The sequence below is a fragment of the Megalops cyprinoides genome, chromosome 8, assembly GCF_013368585.1.
Source record: "Megalops cyprinoides isolate fMegCyp1 chromosome 8, fMegCyp1.pri, whole genome shotgun sequence".
NCBI lineage: Eukaryota > Metazoa > Chordata > Actinopteri > Elopiformes > Megalopidae > Megalops > Megalops cyprinoides.
This window is the reverse complement of record NC_050590.1, coordinates 36,747,048-36,764,360: the sequence shown is the minus strand read 5'-3', so window position 1 is coordinate 36,764,360 and position 17,313 is coordinate 36,747,048. Positions and strand designations below refer to the sequence as shown.

The 17,313-nt window shown below is 43.9% G+C and overlaps 1 pseudogene; it reads left to right on the top strand.

The window, feature by feature from the left end:
- The first annotated feature begins 2,061 nt into the window (after positions 1–2,061).
- On the top strand, positions 2,062–5,388 carry LOC118781682 (annotated as a pseudogene).
- The last annotated feature ends 11,925 nt before the right edge of the window (positions 5,389–17,313 follow it).

Here is a 17,313-nt window from a genome sequence, read left to right as displayed (position 1 = left end):
TTCCTGTTTCCCCCAAGGAAACAATATAATTAAGCAGTCACCCTCACCCAGAGTGACTTCCACAGCTTACCCTTCATGTGTTTCTCATTTATACAGCTTGATATTACTCTTGTCTAAAAGTACAACTGCAACCCAACAAATGGCTTGTCTTCATTAAACTGGAGACTTGTGCTCTCATCCAATCCTATCAAACAACAGTTCCACTGCTGTTTTATTTTTTTTGACTGATCACTTCCTGTCTCAGCGTGAGAATGACTAAATAAAGCAGAAAGTCTTGGATGCCTAGTATTTTGCTGTATAAACAAAAGCAACAGAGTGATCATTGTTAAACTAGAAAGTGGGGTTTAACTGGACTAAAACCATCTGCAGACAGCACCATTACTACATGAGGTGGCTCAGTGTCTTGAGAATCCACTGAACCAGTTCAGAATGCCACAAACAAACTTGACAGGCCTGCGTCGGTTATACTGCCATGTGAAAGAGACAGGTCAGCAGTAATCTGGCCTCTAAGACTCTCCTTGTTTTGACACTTCCAATCAGATACAGCACAGAAACTCCAGTGTAAAAGACCCTTCAAGGGAACTGCCCCCCCCCCCCCCCGCCCCCAACACACACACACACACACACTCCGGTTGTTTCAAGGTAACCACAGCAAGTAGTCGTCCAAAGAAAGAGTTGACGCCCAAGTCTATAATGAGCTGCTTAGACAACATGGATACTCACACATAACCACACGCACACACACACACACACACACACACACACACACACACACACACACACTTCCTGATCCAAGCAGTAAATGCAAAGCGTTCTGGGACAGATGGGGTGGCAATCTTCAAGTATACACTCGCAGGGGGTGTGGGGCGGTCAGTGACTTCAGCCAGCACTTCCTGTCCTTATAAACACATGGTGACCCCTCTGAAGGTGCAGTTGCATGTGCACACACAAGACATGGGATAATTGGTGGAAGGAAGGAAGCGTGTGTGTCTGAACAGCACAAGACGAACAGCACAAGACGCCACAACAATTGCTGCTGACACACTAAGATAACCACCATTTCCCCCAGTCTCAAGCCCACCTGCTGTGGCTATTTATTCTCCCTGCAAGCAAGACTCTTATTAAATATATATCCCATGATATTATTAGTCTTATGTTTAATTTTTTATTATTAATGTCAATGTACATACCTTGTTCAATCCTATCAAGTAAACAGCTCATTCATTACTGAAAAAAATATTTAAAAATTTAAAAAACATAATTGGAGCCAACAGTTAAGAATGAAAAGCACAGTGGTCATTCTCAAAGCGTGGAGAAAATCAATGGGGTAATGGAGATTTTTTTTTTCCAATAATGATCACCTGGACTCCTTTTGAAAAGGAGCTATAGCCTCATTCATCTTCCCAGCAGAGTGAGGAGCAGCCTGGGCCAGTGGCATCACCCCCTTCCAGAGAGGTCAACTCACACTGCTGCTCTGGAGGGAAACACTGTTCATCAAGACATCACATCAAAGCCAATATGCATTGTTTAGTATATAATTTAATTTAATGAAAGTCTAAATACAAATGTGATCTAGTTTATATAGATATGACCCTTTCTCATTCTTTGGAATGCATTTCCAAATTTTCCATACATTCCATGGACTTCTTTCAACAGGAGAGCTTTGCTAAGAACTTTGTTTTCACCAACTTTAAAAACTAAGAGTCATGATAATATTCCAGATGAAACTGCTGCATTGTTGTGGTTGAGAGAGCGCCTTTGAGATTTCTTCTGAAACTGCACTGGCATCACCACAGAGCAGCCAGTCAGCACATCTTAATGTCATCCTGTACCACTGATCTCCTTTTAATCCTGCTATTGTTCACCGGAACTCTGCCATTGCCGGTTCCAAGCCTGGGTGAGAAAGGAGGAGGGTTGGGAGAGGGGCTAGCATCCCCTCCCCATAAAAACAAATTGCTACAGAAATGCCAACAAAAGAATCAAGGAACATTTCGGCCCTGGGAGAAGATGGAACACCACCTGATGAAACTTATGACGTCTGGTAGTGAAAGTCATATTCACATGGAAGTGACCATCATCTCCACCAGATCCACCACCACCATTGGAACATGGAAGAACCATGCACAAGGCTGGAAAGACAGCGCAAGTGGCTGCCGAGATGGAGAGATACAACCTCGCCATACTAGGAATCAGCAAGTCAAGATGGACCGGTTCCGGACAGAGGAGGCTCACGACAGGTGAGTTGCTGCTGTTCTCGGGTCATGAGGAAGACGACACACCCCATATGCATGGAGTGGCCCTGATGTTGCCCAAGACAGCCCAGAGAACGCTCATCAGATGGGAGACACACGGGCCATGGATCCTCACAGCCTGTTTCAGAACTAAGAAGAGGAGGCTCAATATGGATGTCGTACAGTGCTACACCCTGACTAATTACAACGACGAGAAGGACAAAAAGGAGTTTTGCAGCGTCATTATGGGCGACTTCAATGCCAAGATCAGCAGCAACAACAGGGGCTATGAGGAGGTCATGGGGCAGCAGGGCTGGGTGAGATGAACGACAACGGGGAGAGATTCGCCGACCTCTTTGCCACATGCAACCTGGTTATCAGCGGGAGTTTCTTCCAGAAGGATACACAAGGCTACTTGGGTATCACCAATCTTGCTGATGGAGAACCAAATTGAGCACATGTGCATCGGGAAGAAGTTCAGGAGATCTCTTCATGGTGTGCGTGTCAAGAGAGGAGCCAACACTGTTTCGGACCATCATCTCCTGGTTGCCCGGTTGAAGCTCAAACCTGTCAAAGCCAGTGATATAACACCACACTCCTGAAAGAGACAACCAAGCAGGAAATTTTCAAGGTCATGCTCTCCAACAAGTTCCAGATCCTGCAAGAATTAGAGGAAGGGACAATTGGCAAAGAGTGGCAGGGATTGAACGAGGCTTTAACATCAACATGCCAGGAAGTACTGGGCCCCAACAAGTACAGCCATAAGGAGTGGATCTCGGCAAAGACTTTTAAGAAGAGGAGAGGAAGAGGAAGAAGGCAGCAGTCAACAACAGTCGCACACGAGCTGGAAAAGTCAAGGCCCAGGAGGAGTATGCAGAAGCGAACAGGAGTGTCAAGAGAAACATCAGGGCAGACAAGAGAAACTACATGAGACACTGGTAGCAGAAGCAGAGGAAGCAGCGCACCATGTGAACATGCGGGACCTGTACACCACCATCAAGAAGCTCTCCAGAAAGTACAGAAAGCCAGAGAGACCAGTGAAGGACAAGGAAGGGAAGATAATACCTGATGAGGAGGGACAGAAGAACAGATGGGTGAAGCATTTTGATGAGTTGCTGAACAGATGAGCTCCACAGGACCCACCGGACATCCAGCCAGCCGACAGTGTCCTGCTGATTGACTGCAGCGCGCCCACAAAGGAGGAGATCCACAAGGCTGTCAAGCAGCTGAGGAATGGCAAGGCTGCAGGACCCAATAGCATCCCAGCAGAGGAGCTAAAGGATGATGAGGAGACCAGTGCCAAGATGCTCTACCCCCTCTTCAGCAAGATCTGGGAAGACAAGCATGTCACGTCAGAGTGGAAGGAGGGCTACATCATCAAGCTCCCGAAGAAATGCGATCTCAGATCCTGTTCAAACTACAGAGGGATAACACTCTTGTCCATCCCGGGTAAGGTCTTCAACTGAGTCCTCCTGAACAGAATGAAAGACGCTGTTGACCTCCAGCTCCGAGACCAGCAGGCTGGCTTCCTCAAGGATAGATCCTGCATCGACCAGGACAGCTGGATGACCTTGACTTTGCTGATGACCTGGCCCTTCTCTCCCACACCCAACAACAGATGCAGGAAAAGACTTGCCCTTAGGGTTGGGTATTGTTTGGGTTTTTTCTGATACCGGTGCTAAAGCAATACGTTTAAAACGGTACCAGTGCCTAAACGGTGCCTGAACTGATGCTTAAAAAAAAGCACAAAACAACAGTCGATGACATCAAAGAACAGCTTTTTTATTGCTAAGGCAAATTTGAACTTGAAATTGAATGATATATTAACTGTTAACAGTTTAAAGTGTACTTAAAAATATAAATATAAATAAAAACAAAACACTTAACATATGTTCGCATTGTTAGCATATGTTTTCACTCTTAATCTTTTGTAGCCATGTGTTTCTATCTACCGCATGGAAGCAGCATAGTGCTGTTGCTGTGATATCAACATCAAATAGATACGAGTGGCGTTTTTTTCCCCTGGAAGCATTTTACATGGCCTCTGAAAACTGGAGGTATGCTCCCGCATCAGGTATGACTAAAGGGGAAAAAATATGGGAAGAAACCTAGCGCCTTAACAACCTTTTGCACGTAATTTAGTACGTAAAGTTATTAAGCTTCTCACAGTTTTCAGTTAGCATTTGCTATATTTGTTAGAGTTAAATCACTGTTTCCTCAAAGCTAAAATTAGCTAAAATTTCGCCAATCTAGTGTTATAATTGCACCGGTATTAGCATACGCGGTAAACGGCTATTCGGTGTGACCGTATGTGCGAAAGGGTTAAGCGGCAACGAAATGAGGGACCGAAATCTGTGTTGTGATTTGGTCTGGTAGATACTGGTCGTATAGGAACTGGTGCCATATTTGCACCGGGTTTCGGTACCCAACCCTACTTGCACCATCAGGGACAACTCAGCATGCCTGGGCCTCAACGTCCACAGTGGGAAGAGTAAGGTCCAAAAGGTCAACGCAGCCAGTGCAACCCCTATCATGCTGGAAGGTGAAGCACTAGAAGAGGTGGAGAGTTTCACCTACCTTGGCAGCATTGTGGATAATTAGGGCGGGACAGATGCTGATGTAAGAGTCCAGATAGCCAAAGCGAGGTCAGCTTTCCATCAGCTGAAGAACGTCAACAAGAACCAACACCAGGATAAGGATCTTTAACACCATTGTAAAACCTATGGTTTTGGAGCCGAGACCTGGAAAACCACGTTAATCATCAAGAAAATCCAGATGTTCATCAACACCTGCCTTAGAAGGATCCTTCGGATCCACTGGCCTGATACCATCAGTAACCAAAACTTGTGGCAGTGAACGGGACAGCAGCCTGTAGATTAAGATATCCTCCAAAGGCACTGGGGATGGATTGGCCACACCCTCCATAAATCCGCATCCAGCACAGCAAGGCAAGCTCTCATCTGGAACCCACAGGGGAAAAGGAAAAGAGGCTAACCAAGGAACACCTGGTGACGATCTGGAGGCAGACACCAAGAGAATGGGACTCATCTGGGGGCAGCTGGAGCGACTGGCCCAGGATCGAGATGCCTGGAGAACTCTCGTAGGCGGCCTATGCCCTGCTAGAGGCCACAGGCAAAAGTGCAGTGAAGTGAAGTGAATGTTCACAGGACTCAGTTTGCACTGACTTCCACAGAAAATGTCAGCAGGCAGCCATGCCAATAAGGATATCAGTTTAGAGCAGAGACTGCACAGATCCACTATCCACTGTTATCTGGATCGGCTAATAGTGGAATCCAATGATTAGAAAATAGCTGAACGGTGCAGCGGCCCCACTCTCAGCCAATGCCTATGACCATGTAGAATGTGTCTCCTCTGAGAGTCTGGTGCATTGCGGGAAATGCTGTCTTCCAACAGGTTGAAAACTACACACTGCAAAAAATCCAAATCTCACCAAGCATATTTGTCTCTTTTCAAGTCAAAATATCTCTTTACACTTAATATAAGACACAGTCATCAAACAAGCAAAATTTCCTTGAGCTACAAGGACTTGTTTTTAGACGATGCATCTTGAATATCTGTGTATTTCCACTAGTTCCATTGGCAGATTTTTTCAAACACCTTGTATTATTTATTTTATTTCTTATTTTTGAAGGGCTATTTTTTGCAGTGCACAGACCACCAGAGCCTCCTCACACATGCATCTAACAGGCCCAGCCCTTTTTTGCGGTACCAAGCAATCCCAGTTGTTTGATGAAATGCTGGCTGTGGTCCAAAGGTCCAGATGCAGTTGACCACATTCTTCCCCTTCCTCACAAAGAAAGTCCCCTGCCTCTCCTCAGGATTCTAAATAGACACCAGGGATTTTTTAAGTTTTTAATTTACTTCCTGTAATGTAATTCTACAATGACATTACAGAGATTTGTGGACAAAGACAGGCGAATGGACTTCATCTTCAAGTGAAGGTAAGCCATTGATTTTGCGTCTTTATACTGATAGTAGTGTTAAAGTAATCTGTAAACATGTTTTGTGTAGTCTCTTAAATTCTCTTAAATTCTCTCTCTTCTTAGTCTCTTAAATTCTCTCTCTTCTTTTATAGAATGCTGTCCTGCATCATAGACAACCATCGCTGAAATGCCTTCAGCCTATCAGCTGCACACACTCGTTATTTCACATCCTTATTATTAATTTTTTAAATATGTTTTAATTCAAGTTTCATTGTTCATTTTTACAAATCTATACATTTGCATTGATATTTATTGTTCATTTTTAGACCTCTAGTTTGCATTGATATTGTTTATTTTCACAAACCTATACAAGTCCACAAAGGTATGCCACTGTTCTTACAATCATTCACTTTTGCATGTTCAGTAGCTGAACTGAAGTGTTTAGCTGCAGTGGATGCTTGCATGCATGCTTTACAGGCAGTATCATTAGTGTGATTGCAATGCGAAGCATCCGATCTTTTCTTCTTCTTATTCCACCAAATTTTGTATCACTTCTCCTCCCACAGTTTTCAAGATATCGACCCCAAACTAACTGTAACCCGACCGGTCTGACCCCGATCAGGTTGCTTGTATACAGCTAAGCCGTACCCGCACTCGTTCTCCGCTTTTTATTGTTTTTTCCTCCCTTTTTTCCCATAGACTCCCATTCATTTCCAAAATCACCCCCTCACACTTCATGGCCTTCCCGCTCGGTCACTTTTCACCCCACAGCCACCATACCTCACATGTTGCCTCAGGACAAATCACCCAACACTCATCCAAGACCGTCTTGACCCGCACTCGTCTTTTTGTTGTTCACTCATCCCTCCATCCTCCCATTGACTTCAATTCATTTCTCAAAGTATTACCGTTCTGTGACCTTTCGGCCTACAGTGACAGTACCTCATATGCTGGCTCAGGTCATGCCACCAAACACTCATTGAAACCCATAATGACTCCGCACTCGTCCTTTACTCGTTCATTCATCCTTACATCCTCCCATTCACTTCAGTGCATTTCTCAAAGCCTTACCACTCGGTCACCATTTGACCAATAGCCACGGGACCTGATTTGGTGCTTTGGGTCATGTGACCCAACACTCACCAAAGGTGGGTGTGTCCTTAGCAACCATATTGTTTACCCTACCAACTGACTGGTAACCACTTAGTAACACCCTAGCAACCACCTAGCAACCACCGAGCAACCACTAGCAACACTTTGGCAACCACTTAGCAACGCCCTAGAAATGCCCCAGCAACCATATTGTTTACCCTAGCAACCACCTAGCAACACCCTAGCAACCCCCTAGCAACCACTTAGCAACATCCTGGCAACCACCAAACAATGCCCTAGCAACCAAATCATATACCTTAGTAACCATCTACCAATGCCCTAGTAAGCACCTAGTAACACCCTAGCAACCACCTTATATACCTTAGCAACCACCTAGCAACAGCCTAGCAACCATCCAGCGACAACCCAGAAACCGCTTAGCAACATCCTAGCAACACCCTAGCAACCACGTAGCAACAGCCTAGCAACCACTTAGCCACATCCTAGCAACCGTCTCATATACGTTCCCATATTTTCGCTGCTGGGTTGCAAGCACACTCTGCATTTTCTTCAGGGAATGCACTTTTCTAGTTCTAGTTCTTATTCCACCAAATTTTGTCCCACTTCTCCTCCCACAGTTTTCGAGATATCAACCCCAAACCAACTGTAACCTGTCTGGTCTGACCCCAAGCGGGTTGCTTGTATACAGCTAAGCCGTACCCGCAGTCATTCTCCGGTTTTTGTCATTTTTTCCCATAGACTCCCATTCATTTTCAAAATCACCTCCCTCACACTTCATGGCCTTCCTGCTCAGTCATTTTTCACCCCACAGCCACCATACTTCACATGTTGCCCAACACTCATCCAAGACCGTCTTGACCCGCACTCGTCTTTTTGTCGTTCATTCATCCCTTCATCCTCCCATTGACTTCAATTCATTTCTCAAAGTATTACCGCTCGGTGACCTTTCGGCCTACAGTGACAGTACCTCATATGCTGGCTCAGGTCATGCCATCCAACACTCACTGAAATCCATACTCACCCCCACTCATCTTTTACTCGTTTATTCATCCCTCCATCCTCCCATTGACTTCAATTTATTTTTCAAAGTCTTTCTGCTCAGTCACCTTTCAGCCTACTGTCATTACACACAGTATAAAAACTTACTACAACGTTATTAACTGTATAAAGAAACCTGTGATAAGCAAGTTAAGTTGCATGTTATACGGAGAAATTTCTTGAGTTAGCATCGATGTTGCTAGCTAGCTGAGCTAGTTTATCCGAGCTAGTTTATCTGTTCAGTTTAGTTACTGTTACATAAAACTTACGTTAATTCAGACCTACCCACGAATATTTACCTGCACGAATGCTGTTGGAAGTGAAAAGAAAAACTGTAATTCAGGGGGGATGTTTAAATTCGTTTATTGTTTAGAAGCACTTTTCATATTTGAAAAGGTGTACAAAGAAAACATGTTTGTGATGGGAAACAGTATGGAAACTGTAATACTGTATCTTGTTTGTGTTATTTTTTGTTTTACAAAGAGAAAATTCAGTCAACACTGGAAGACAGTCTACTGAAGTTTTCATTTGTTTCATCTGTCTAGCCTTGCTCAGTACGCAATAGCGAGGACAGAATACACTGTACCACATATGCTGCCTCAGATCAAATCACCCAACACTCATTGAAAGCCATACTTACCCGCACTCGTCTTTTTGTCGTTCACTCATCCCTCCATCCTCCCATTGACTTCGGTTCATTTTTCGAAGTCTTACCAATTAGTCACCATTTGACTAATACCCATATGACCTGATGTGCTGCTTTGGGTCATGTGACGCAACTCTCACCAAAGATGGTTGTGTCCCTAGGAACCATATTGTCTACACTATTAACCACCTAGAAACCACCTAGCAACACCCTAGCAACCACCTAGCAACACTTTGGCAACCACCCAGCAACACCCTTGCAACGCACAGCAACCATGTTGTTTACCCTAGCAACCACTGAGCAACACCCTGGCAACCACCCAGTAATGCCATATCAACCACCTCATATATCTTTGTAACCATCTAGCAACGCCCTGAGAGTTGTCAACCATTTTGAAGTTTACAGATTTGTGCAAGTCATCTCAGTTTGTCTTCCATTTCTACAAATCAGTGCATTTACTCATAAATAATATTTACTGTTCACATTCACTGTACAATTTTTGTGATTATGTTGATTCACTTTTTTAAATGTTTATTTTATGTAGTTGAACTGGACTGGGATCTAACTGCATAGGAGAAGCATTAACAATGGGATACATGCAATTATATGTTTAGCTTCTCACCATTTGTCACCTAATATGCTGATGTCACTTTGTGTCTTATAAGTTTGCTTCTAAATCGTTTTGGGTAAAAGCATGTCCTAAGTGACCTAACTGCTATTTTCACATATATTGCACAAAAACTAGTGTTTGTAATTGATCTATAGGTGACCTCAACACATATGATCTGATCTCAATGTTCTGTCACCTCAGTACCCAGTTTACTTGCATGAATTCACTCTCAGTTCTGCTATTAGTCATTATATTATGCATCATAATACTGGAAATGAATTTATGAAATGGTACATAATTTAAATATATGTATTTGTATATTTTATATATATATTATATTACATGATTTGTTTACGTGATTGTGTTCTTCTTTTCAGGTAATGTTTCAACATTTACAAATAGTATCTCGCGATGAAATTCTCCAGTGCTTTGGGACATTACTTGGAAGACAGACAAGGATACAGGAAGTATTCTCACACCTCCGAAGCTATATGTGCTGTGTTAATGGCTCACTCGTTAGATTAATGGTAATGTGATGGACTAATTATAGTAATTGGAGACTGGTGGAAAAGGTGGAAAATGAATTAATTGCAGGGCTTAGAAATGCATTTCAATTCAGCCTGAATGAAAGGGCTCCTTTTTGGCTCAGTTTTTAGGCATTCACCTTAAAAGCAAGCAGAGTCCCCCAGATGAAGACAGTTTTATTGTTCATCATGTCTTATCACACAATGAAACCTACTTAGAGGGGACACTGGAACTTAACTCACACAGGAAGGAGAATGAAGGAATGATAAAATGTTGTCTGGAAACAAAACCCACATTACATTATCTAGTGAAGCAATTCCATTGTGGAATTGATTCTTATAAAGAGTTGAGTCTTGATTGTTTCAAAATAAGGAGTCAATTATTACAATGAACTGAACAGATCTGGTAACAGATTTTTCAGCAATCAACAGTCATGAGTGACATTGACTCATCAATATTTACTGCATGGTCATGGTAAGAGATGAGCCACATTACAAATGATCCACCCTAGCTTTATGTCAACAACACCTGAGGCATACATAAGTCTCCTGTGTAAAATAGCACTAAGTGAAAATAAATTTTGGTTGATCACTTCTAACACTCCTACACATGTCAGGATCGGGGATCGGGACACAAACGCGGACCACCGGGTAAACGGAACCAAGCGTTTAATTGTAATCAGCGGGCAGTTCGTCGTACAGGGACAGGCAGGGTTCAAAAGCACGGGGAAGCAGTCCGGGGGCAGATCCAGGATCGGAAGTCGGGGGCGGGCAGAGTCGGTAACCAGGCGGGCGAAAAGTGTCGGACGGGTTCAAGTCGGCAGGCGAAGGACGAAGTCGGGAGACAGGCAGGATTCGGCAAACAGCAATCAGACTCGGGGAAACTAAAGCGGGGGATGAGACAGGAAGAACTCACTGAAACGAACTAGCAATCAGACAGGGGACACGGCAGGGGAGATATAGGGCAGAGGTAACGAGGCGATGGGATGCAGGTGAGCAGGCAGGCAGCGGGGCGGGGCTGTAACACAGGGGAAACAACACAGGTAAGGGGAAAAAAACGAAAACACCGCGACTAAGGGGGCGGAGCCCTGACAACACAGTCTTACACACAAACGAGGCTGATAATTTTGCAGTCCAATGTGTATCTAGCACTCTATCTCTTAGTGTCAGATTTACGTTCCACCTATGTCCTCTTATTTTGCTAACAGAACTCAAGCTGAAATGTTCTACTTTATTAATCTCTTCTAAAAATTTCAAATTCTCCATCAATTTCCCCCCAGAATGGAATGGTTCTCCTCCTACCTCAGAGGTTGCTCCTACCAGGTCTCCTGGCAGGGTTCTACCTCCTCGCCATGGTTCCTGAAGACAAGCGTTCCACAGGGATCAGTGCTGGGACCACTCTTGTTCTCTCTCTACATTAGAACACTGGGAGAGTTCATAACAGCACATGATCTGTCGTATCATTCATATGCATATGATACACAGCTGTTCCATTTCCTTCCCTCCTGAGATGGACATCACTCCACAAATATCAGAATATCTCACTGATATCTTGGGTTGGATGAACAAGCAACAGCTCAACTGAACATTGACAAGACTGAGATAGTCTATGTCCCAGCAAATATTTCTCCTCCGAGGAACCTCTCAATTTGCGTTGAAAAGCAAAAGTTATGACAACCACAGCTGCCAAAACCTAGGGGTAACCTTGTACAGCAATCTGTTCTTTCAAAGAGCATATTGCAGCCATGACCCAGGATCTGCAGATTCCTTTTATTCAACATAATAAGATAAGTCCATACCTCTCCAAATACACAGCCCAAGTTGTGATCCAGGCTCTTATCCTGTCACATTCTGGACTACTGCAACTTGCTGCTTGCTGGCCTCCCAGCATAATGCCATCCGACTGCTGCAACATTATCCAGAATGCAGAACCCACAACTGACGTTCAACCTCCCAAGCAGGCTCATGTGACACCTCTCTTTGAGTCACCTCCACTAGCACAACAGTTGCAGCAAGAAATCATGTTCAAGACTTTGTTACTAACCTTTAAGGGACTTAATGGACCAGCCCCCAGATATATACAGGACATGACCTACCTCAGGTCTCCTCTGTGTCTCAAATGCAAGGACAGCATTTCTCAGAAACGCCTCTTCTCACTACTTGCTCCACACTGGGCGGAATGAGCTTTCTGCTGAGATTCGTACAACCAACTCCCTGGGTGCCTTCAAGAGAAAGCTGAAAACTCATCTCTTCAAGCTTTATCTCTGGTCTGCCTTCCTTTCTATCTATACTATCTATCCCTATTTTCTATTTAAAAAAGCACTCTACACTAGTTTAGCACGTAGCTCAGTATCTTAGTGACCTGTTATATTTCTTGATAACTACTCTTTGTTGATGATACTTATCAACATAGCATTGTGATGTACTTATTTTGAAGTCACTCTGGGTAAGAGCATTTGCAAAATGACATGATGTAATATAATGTAAAAGATAAGGTTATATATCAACAAACAGCGGCCCAAGGCTGCCAAGTCAGACGGCTCCTCACTACGCACCAGAACTGAAAGTGTGGGAATGGGCTTTGGGCTGGCTCTTTCCCTGACAGATGGGACCTTTAGGGGAAGCATAGATTTTTCTTCTTGCCATTTTAGGTAGAAGTGTGTGTTCATAACCTACAACAACCAGGGTGCACTGCAAAATCTTTCCCAGCACGCCCTCTGTAATTTATGTAGGACACTGAGAATGGTTAATTGTAAATTAGCTCTGAAGTAAAAACACATAGTTTCAGGGCTACACAGAGCAGAGGCCAGAGCCACAGAGCAGTAGGAGTTTATCACAATGCCTAGCGCTGATTCAGCCAACTGTCTCATTAGCAGGGGCTCACCTGCTGTGAAGTCCTGTTACACTGACAACCATGAACCATAACCAGTAATGGCCTATCATTTGCCAGCTGTCACATTAATGTTTTTTGCTTTACCAAACAAGTCTTTGACTTTGGCTCATTATGTTAGTTCATTCATTAATATCAGACAAGTTACCCAGACTCAAGGAAGAAAACACTTTTTTTCAGCCACAAGCCACCCTCCTCCTCAGTACCAATGTACAGGCCACCCTCCTCAGCAGCTGCATGACTCACATTGAGTCCTTAAGCAGAGAGTTTACCAGGAATCCATCATTCCAGCATTCTCAGCAGCAATTCTGAGCCACACTGTTTAGGGGGGACACATGCACAATGGCCGGGGGAAGAGAGTACCCCCCATACACTGCGTTTCCATTATGTACATTTTGCAGCGGCAGCCCGCCACTGCAAAATTATTGCTGCCGCTGCTTCAGAATTTTATGAAATGTCATGAAGCCACAATTACACGACTCTGCAGAGGGCTTTTAATTTGAATTATACAACAGTTAGTTCCGGTCGAGTAATTTGATTGGACAAGAGCATTCCAAAGAGTGCTGATAATAGAGCATAACAGCACTGGGACGTTTTACTATTATGTATCACTTTGCTTTACAGATGTTCCAATGCAATCGTTGCTTACACCAATGTGAACTTAATTTGCATTTACTGACAGTGCAAATGTGGATACGTTTCCATGTGTGATAAAAAAGAACCTAGCTAGCCTGCAGTTGGGTATGATAAACAATAGCTAGCTAGCAAGCCTACTATATACCTAGCCCATCCATGTATGCTAAAAAGTAGCTTGCTAGCCTGTAGTGGGCTATGATTAAGAGTGGCTTGCTTGCCTACCGTTTAGCTAGCCTTGACGTGTATGATAAAAAGTAGCTGGCGAGCCTGCTGCTGGGTATGAAAGAAAGTAGCTAGCTAGCCTTTTCGTGTAATGAAAAAGCAGGTAGCCAACTAGCTAGCTACTAACCTGCATTCAAGAAACTGTTTATGTGTTGCTTGACAGCACGTGTAAACCCAGCAAACATGCCCATGCGGGCCCACTGTGGGTAGGTGTGGGTTTACTGTGGGGCAACGTGGGCAGGGCAAACCCACACTAATCCCACATGGGCCCCATGTGGGTTAGCCCTCGCAGGGCCCACAGCAGTTTTGCCCTTTGGGGCCCCTATGTGGGGTTTATGTGGGCAAGCCAAACTGTGGTCTTGCCCACAGTAAGCCCACATGGGCCCCCTGTGGGTTAGCCCATGTGGGGCCCATAGTATTTTTCCCTTTTGGGCCCCCATGAGGCCCGCACGTGCCCCGCATTTCACGCCGGTAATGGGGCCCACAGTGGGCCCCAAGTTTCTGCCCGCAGTGGCCCCACATGGGTCCCAAAGAGGCATGTTTGCTGGGAATGTAATCATGAAGGAACTATTTTTTGTTGGTGGAGCCGAATAAATGACAAAAAAAACAATTTATTGTCTCAAATTATTGTTACTTGATAAACACCCTTGTTTGTAGAACTGTTGTATGAAAGCAATATCACACTCGAGGTCGTGCTGTTACTGTCAAGATGCAGGCACAGACTCAGATGCAGACCAGGTGAGTACGGGTTTCAAGGGCTTTATTTGGAATCACTGGGCAAGCTGGAGGTGGCCGTACAGGCAGAGTCAAAACCGGAAAGACAGTCCAAAGCAGGTACAAACCAGGAGCAGGGATCAGGGACGAGAACAGGCTGGGTCGGAACCGGGTAGGCAGGCAGATCAGGCGACCAAGGCAGGAGTGGCAGGCAGAGATGAGGTACAAGGTCAGGCAGGAGTCAACATGGATCCAGCAACATGAATAACAGATAACAGGCAGGTACGCAAAAGAGAGAACTCTGGAATGAACTAGCAACAAGACAGAGACAAGCAGGGTCTAAATAGGGCTGGACTGATGAGGCGATGGGATGCAGGTGAGCAAGCAGGCAGGTGGAGGTGATCAGGAAATCAGGTGGGCGGGAACAGGGTGGAGAGCGGGGCAGGGCCAGAACACAAGGGGACTGTGAACAAAAGCACATGGATGACAATGACAGACAGGGAGAACACAAAAACAACAGCTAGGGGGCTGAAGTACTGACAGTTATACTGTATATCAGCACGGCTGTGATTATCTTCGGCACTGGGCCGCACTGAAACTGGCAACATCTGGCTGAGGCGAGAGGGAGAGAGAAAGAAGAGAAAAAGACAAAGGTAGATTTAACTAGCTAACATTAAGCTAGATAGATTTTACAGTTTAAATAAACATTTGCAATGTATTCTCTATTGATGTTCATGGCCAACTAATTATTATTAATATTAATAATATATTCTGAAATAATGGTCCAGCTAACATTAGCTAGGTAACGTTAATGCTAGCGAACTCAGTGAACCATAATACCGGTATTGTTACTTCAATAAACGTCGGTAAAATAATTGCCAACGATGTTTGTATAAGCTATATATTAAAATATTCCTGATTGTATTTTCAGGTGAGTTTGTTAAAATATTTCTCAAAGAAGAGAAAGATGTCTGATGTCAATGAGGAAGATAGTCAGGTAACATTACTTTAGTTAGGGAGGGGCTCAAGGTTCTTAGCTATGCCCCGAAGTTTTGAAGGGAAAGAAATGCCTTCTGGGTCTAAAATATGTAACGTTAGTGGTGGCTACTACAATATTTTAATGTTCTTACTGGTTGCGTGATCAAATATTTGTGATGTGAGAAAATTATCTAAAGTTACTCATTCTCAAATATAACCTTATTAGACAAGTAGACAGGAGTAGTGCAGGCAAGTGGAGCAGGAGAGCAGAGTAAAGCAGGAGAGAGGGTAGAAAGAGAGGAGAGAGGAGAGAAAACACTAAGAGACTAAGCACAGGCTAAAGACTAAGCACAGGCTATCAGGCTGAGACCCTAAATGGGTAGACAAGACAAGGTTCTACCCATGGCTCTACCACACTGATCATGGTGAGTATTCAGCATTAGACCATATCATGCAATTCAGTGTATTTCATTATGTGAACAATGACCAATGGTGCCACTTTAATCTGTCCCTACAGGAATGTTCTGCCGCTTATGTTGGCAACATAAGCATGCACCAAGAGTAGGAGGCGCAAAGCGGCCATTCATCGAGACAAGCTGCCAACTCTACAGAGTTGACTGTTTAGATAAGTGTATGATGACAGAGCACCACAAACAGAGGGTAAAGTCACATGCCTTACTGGCACAAGGTGAAGTTCCTTCAATATGTTATCATAATAGGAGGTTATTTAATTGATATAGGATGCCTCAGGTATAACCTGCTTTTTGTTGCAATAACCATTCAAAGATAACAGATATTTGTACCTGCTTTGCATAGGTTCTTCAGTTCTGGTTGCCTTTGACCTGGTCATACTTTTAGAGCATGAGGCAATCAAATGCCTCTACTACTTATCGAAGAGAGAGCAATCACACCATACAAATTATCCAGCTCTTCTCGATCTAGCTGAGTTGCTAGGGGGTGTGACTACTTTAAATTCTGAAGGTAAATAATTATCATGCTACTGTGTTATTGTTCATATTTACATTTCATCACTGAAAATCAGCTCACCTCAAAATGTCATAATATTCAATCTATATTTAATCTCATTTACGTTTAGATTGGAAAAAAGACCATCTAACGCGGTCTCATTTAATAATTGATGAGAATGTTGGAGGTTTTGGCCACAGTGTTGAGGAGCCAATCCTCCGAGACATACACTCCTCTGTGTCTATCGGGCTGGAGGTGAATGAAAGCAACAGATGTCTCTGTGAAGAAAGCTGCTGGGATCTGCATGTCTGGTATTATTCAATTGAGTGGACAATGATTATGACTGAATCTGAGTAATACATGTATGTTTAAGATGGTCTTTTTAGGTTTGTCAGATATATGGACAATGAAGGTCAGCTCTTCAGCAGTTCCTCGACTGGTGAATGTTGTTGATGGGAAGGCAGCTACTGTAGTGGCCGCTATAAAGGAAGTGCTGCACAAAAAGAAAGTTCCAACCCAAACGCTCTATGGATTAGGAATGGATGCAGCTGCTGTAATGGTTGGTATGAACCCGCAACATAAGCAAGTACAATGAATTGGGTTGTTTTTTTACTGCATGTTTTTGTTTTTAAGTTGGCTCAGATCAAGACATAAACATGATTGGTTACTGCATGTCCTTGATTTGATTTTTTTTTCTTTTCTTGTAACAGGGAGGTTGATAGATGTAGCGAAGCAGCTGCAGGATGACTTCCCCTGGTTGCTGAAGTTGCATGTGCTGCCCATCACCTCGCCCTGGCATGT